The sequence below is a fragment of the Anopheles ziemanni genome (assembly GCF_943734765.1).
Source record: "Anopheles ziemanni chromosome X unlocalized genomic scaffold, idAnoZiCoDA_A2_x.2 X_unloc_27, whole genome shotgun sequence".
In the NCBI taxonomy this organism is placed as follows: Eukaryota; Metazoa; Arthropoda; class Insecta; order Diptera; family Culicidae; genus Anopheles; species Anopheles ziemanni.
The window spans coordinates 31,510-37,500 of NW_026689793.1; positions in this window are offsets into that span (position 1 = coordinate 31,510).

The following is a 5,991-nucleotide window of genomic DNA, read 5'->3' on the forward strand; positions in this document are numbered from 1 at the left end:
TCCACGAGTTTTCCAGATAGCCTTTTCAAACTTTCAGGGTGCCTAGAACACCTCAAGACCTTTCCAACGCTATGCCGTTTGCCTCGCTCGGACATCTACAGCCAAAGTTATTCGAGGTACACGGTACCTTACCCTGTTTTCTCAGTACTTGGTCGAAAATTTCGATCAGCCATATGACCGACTTGGACAACCCTGAGCGGGTTGGCCCCATATAACTAAACTTTCGTCTCATGGAGGCAAACTTATAAATATTCCACGTCAACTCGCTATCTCGTACCGCCTTGACGGTATACTTGGTCCAAGGGCCATTTCCAGCGACTTGGTCGCAATTTCGCTCTAAGTTTCGCTAATACCTTCGTCCGTGGACATGGTGATTTTTTGTTCGTATTTTTCCTTGATAGTCCCACTCAAGACTATTCCATAACAGAGCCAAGCGTCCCGCTAAGTGCCATACAGCCTGAGCAGTAATTCATGAAAGGTACCTCTACCAGTTTTTGCCATACTTGGGTACAAACTTTGGATCGCCCATATCTCCACTTTGGAGGCCAGCCAGCACCTTGGCCTCATATACTTTTTTGTTGGTCATACCATGCACCAAATATAATTGTTCTACGCCAACTTGCTATCTCTTCTCCAACTTGCCGTTATTCTTGGTCCAAGTCCCATTTCATTCGTTTTTGGACCCATTTTGCTATATGTTTCACTAATAGCTTCGGCCATGGACAAGCTGATTTTCGATTGGTATTTTTCCTTGATAGTCCCACTCAAGACCATTCCAAAACACACCGCAGCTTGTCGCTCGGTGGCAAACTGACCGAGTTATAATTCATGAAAGGTACCTCAACTTGGTACACCACGTGGTCGGCCCAAACCATAAACCGACCAAACGACCGACTTGGAGCACCCTGACCGGGTTGGCCCCATATAATAAAAGTTGCGTCTCTACACGCCCAACTTATGAATATTCAACGCCAAGTCGCTATCTCTTACCGGTAAGCCGGTATTCACCTTCCAAGGGTGATTTTGGTCAAGTGCCATTTCCTGCGACTTGGTCCCCGAATTGGACCATCATCACCTAATATCTCCGTGGTATTTCAACTCAGCCTCATGAAACTTTCAGGGTAGATAGGTCTCCCCAAGACCTTTCCAACGGTGAGCCGTTTGCCTCGCTCGGCCATCTACAGCCGAAGTTATTAATGGTACTTGGTACCTTACCCTGTTTTTTCCATACTTGTTCGTACTTGGGTACAAACTTTGGATCGCCCATATCTCCACTTTGGAGGCCAGCCAGCACCTTGGCCCCATATACTTTTTTGTTGGTGATACCATGCACCAAATATAATTGTTCTACGCAAGCTTGCTATCTCTTCTCCAACTTGCGGTTATTTTTGACTCAAGTCCCATTTCCAGAGTTTTTGGTACCAATTTGCTCTATGTTTCGCTAATAGCTTCGCCCAAGGACTTTGTGATTTTTTGTTCGCATTTTTCCTAAATAGTCCCACTCAAGACTATTCCAAATCACACCTTAGCTTGTCGCTCAGTGCCATACAGCCAGAGTTTTAATTCATGAAAGGTACATCACCTTGGTACACCACGTGGTCGGTCCAAATCATCAACCAACCATATGACCGACTTCGAGTCGAGCTAGCGGCTAGGCTCAATATAATGAAATGCGTGTCTTGATGCGGGCTACTGACGGTCTGAACAATGTAGCTCGCTAGCTCGTCTCTAAACTTGTGTTTTGGTCGAATATTGGGTGTTCATGTACCACTTCGGGTAACATGGACTTTGGTGCAACTTTACCACTTGTGCACTTAATTACTTCCCGGTCATTCAAGTCTTTGCCTTCATACTTTCAGGGTAGTTAGGTCTCGTCGAGACCTTTCCATACATATGCCAAACTCATCGATCGGACATCTATAGCCCGAGTTATTCGCGGTACACCGTACCTTACCCTGTTTTTTCCTCAATTGGGTACAAACCTTGGAACACCCATATCGCCCCTTTAGAGACTAGCTGGCACGTTGGCCTCATATAATGATAAGTGCACCTCAACTAGGGCTACTGACGGTCAGAACATTTCAACTTGCTAGCTCGGGCCCACACTTGTGTTTTTCTCGAATATATGGTTCAAGTGTGCCACTTTGGGCACTTTTGGACATTTTGTCCCCACACAACTTTCTTGCCTTGGTAGATAGGGTCTTGTGATCTTGGGCAAAAAGATGCACCAAGATATGGTCTAACTTTCGTTCTTATACCGCAAAGCGCTATCTCCAACACCCGAGGAGATAGAAAGTGATTATGTTCGGTATATCGGTCTTCCATGGCCTACTATGGTAAGCCCCTGCAGGTATGCAACCGAAGGTGCTTGGTACATGTATTTGGTGCAATATCGGTGCAAAGTAGGTGTTTCCTTGATCGGGCTATAACTTTCTTGGTTGATGTTGGATTGCTTTACGGTCTTCGGGGGATAGTTAGGGAACATGTTGGCCAACATTTTCTTATTCCTCAGCCTGGCCGTACCTCTTTCCGTCTAGGCGGTATTCATGCTCTAAGTTGGAACTTGTGTTCCTTCGGGCAACTTTTCTGACTTTGACGCTTAATAACTTCCGTTCATATGCAGTCTAAGCTCTGCAACTCTCAGGAAAGCTAGTACTACTCATTTCCTTTCCATATCAGTCTTTGGCTTGTCGATCCGATGTCTACAGCCTTACTTATTCACGTTCCCTGTGAAGGTAGGTTTTTGCCCATTTTCCAGTTCATGTGGTAACATTCCCAGACTTTGCCGGCTTTCTCTTCATGTGGTAACTTGCTTGCTCATGTGGTAACTTGGAAGTGTATTTCTGACAGACCCAATCTGGGACTTAGCCGATTTTTCTCTGCATATTATATGGATCCATCACTAGGCCATCTTGCTTGCTCATGTGGTAACTTGGAAGTGTATTTCTGACAGACCCAATCTGGGACTTAGCCGATTTTTCTCTTCATATCATATGGATCCATCACTAGGCCATCTTGCTTGCTTGTGTGGTAACTTGATAGTGTATGTCTGACAGACCCAATCTGGGACTTAGCCGATTTTTCTCTTCATATCATATGGATCCATCACTAGGCCATCTTGCTTGCTTGTGTGGTAACTTGGAAGTGTATTTCTGACAGACCCAATCTGGGACTTAGCCGATTTTTCTCTTCATATTATATGGATCCTGGACTTAGCCGATTTTTCTCTTCATATCATATGGATCCATCACTAGGCCATCTTGCTTGCTTGTGTGGTAACTTGGAAGTGTATTTCTGACAGACCCAATCTGGGACTTAGCCGATTTTTCTCTTCATATCATATGGATCCATCACTAGGCCATCTTGCTTGCTTGTGTGGTAACTTGGAAGTGTATTTCTGACAGACCCAATCTGGGACTTAGCCGATTTTTCTCTTCATATCATATGGATCCATCACTAGGCCATCTTGCTTGCTTGTGTGGTAACTTGGAAGTGTATTTCTGACAGACCCAATCTGGGACTTAGCCGATTTTTCTCTTCATATCATATGGATCCATCACTAGGCCATCTTGCTTGCTTGTGTGGTAACTTGGAAGTGTATTTCTGACAGACCCAATCTGGGACTTAGCCGATTTTTCTCTTCATATTATATGGATCCTGCACTTAGCCGAATTTTCTCTTCGTATCATATGGATCCATCACTAGGCCATCTTGCTTGCTTGTGTGGTAACTTGGAAGTGTATTTCAGACAGACCCAATCTGGGACTTAGCCGATTTTTCTCTTCATATTATATGGATCCTGGACTTAGCCGATTTTTCTCTTCATATCATATGGATCCATCACTAGGCCATCTTGCTTGCTTGTGTGGTAACTTGGAAGTGTATTTCTGACAGACCCAATCTGGGACTTAGCCGATTTTTCTCTTCATATTATATGGATCCTGGACTTAGCCGATTTTTCTCTTCATATCATATGGATCCATCATTAGGCCATCTTGCTTGCTTGTGTGGTAACTTGATAGTGTATTTCCGACAGACCCAATCTCGGACTTAGCCGATTTTTCTCTTCATATTATATGGTTCCATCACTAGGCCATCTTGCTTGCTTGTGTGGTATCTTGAAAGTGTATGTCTGACAGACCCAATCTCGGACTTAGCCGATTTTTCTCTTCATATAATATGGATCCTGGACTTAGCCTGTTATTAGGTTATTATATATGGATCCTGGACTTAGCCGATTATTAGGTTATTATATATGGATCCTGGACTTAGCCGATTTTTCTCTTCATATAATATGGATCCGGGACTTAGCCGATTATTAGGTTATTATATATGGATCCTGGACATAGCCGATATTTCTCTTCATATAATATGGATCCGGGACTTAGCCAATTTTTCTCTTCATATAATATGGATCCGGGACTTAGCCGATTTTTCTCTTCATATAATATGGATCCGGGACTTAGCCAATTTTTCTCTTCATGTGGTAACGTATGCCAATCGCTCACAAGTCATGGGATAAGGGTACTTGTGTTCTTCCATCTTCTAAGTCCCGCACGGGGACATCGTGATCGCCCCAAGTCCGGAATAGCGCCAAGTCAAGCCCCACGGTGGCCGTGCAGGACCTGTTAGCGGCGGCCCCACTGACAGCACTAATCCGGACTTAGAAATTATATCTTTCTAATCGAACACCACACACGCAACACCACCATACCACCATCTCCTTGCAAGTACCTAAGTACCCGCAACTCCATGGTGAAGGCAATGTCACTCCATCACCAACCTCTTTGCACTGCAAGCACTTGCGTACCCACAACACTCCGAAGAAGGCAACGGCGCGCGATGCTCGACTCCACACACCACACCACACCACACCACCGATGGCCAGCCAGCCAGCCAGCCCAGCTAAGGGCTAACCCACCAACCAACCACCAATGGCCTAGGCCAGCCGGATCCCACCTTCAAGTCCAAGCACAGCCAAGTGCAAGTACCGCCAAGTGTTCACCAACCAACCATCACACCAGGTCAGCCGGCCAGTACCCACCTTCAAGTGCCATTACCCTCGGGTGCAAGCCCAATCAAGTGTTAACCAACCAACCCGGCCAAGGCAGCCAACAGGCCGGCACCCTACAGCACCGACCCGCCATCACCACCTCAACCGTTGACCATGCAAGTGGCCTCGGACAACAGGTGACACCCGAAGTACATCCGAAGAACGTATATCAAGTGTTTGCTCACCAAGTCCTCAACCAACCCCAAGTACCCGGAGGTACCCAGAGTGTTGGATCCGCCAACCCGTCCCGGCACTCCAAGTCCTTGCGAACCCAAAGTGTTTGCCCGGTAGGGCCATTGTATCACAACGCTTGCGACCATGCAAGTGGCCGCGAACAAGGTGACAGGGGTATCTTCACCAAGTTCTCAACCAACCCCAAGTACCCGGAGGTACCCAGAGTGTTGGGTCCGCCAACCACTACCAGCACTCCAAGTCCTCGCGAACATAAAGTGTTTGCCCGGTAGGGTTATTAGACCACAACGCTTGCTAACCATGCAAGTGGTCTCGGACAACAGGTGACACCCGAAGTACATCCGGAGAGTGTACAACAAGTGTTTGTTCACCAAGTCCTCAACCAACCCCAAGTACCCGGAGGTACCCAGAGTGTTGGGTCCGCCAACCACTACCAGCACTCTAAGTCCTCGCGAACCCAAAGTGTTTGCCCGGTAGGGCCATTAGACCACAACGCTTGCTAACCATGCAAGTGGTCTCGGACAACAGGCGATACCCGAGGTACATCCGAAGAGTGTATATCAAGTGTTTGTTCACCAAGTCCTCAACCAACCCCAAGTACCCGGAGGTACCCAGAGTGTTGGATCCGCAAACCCGTCCCGGCACTCCAAGTCCTTGCGAACCCAAAGTGTTTGCCCGGTAGGGCCATTGTATCACAACGCTTGCTACCATGCAAGTGGCCTCGGACAACAGGTGACACCCGAAGT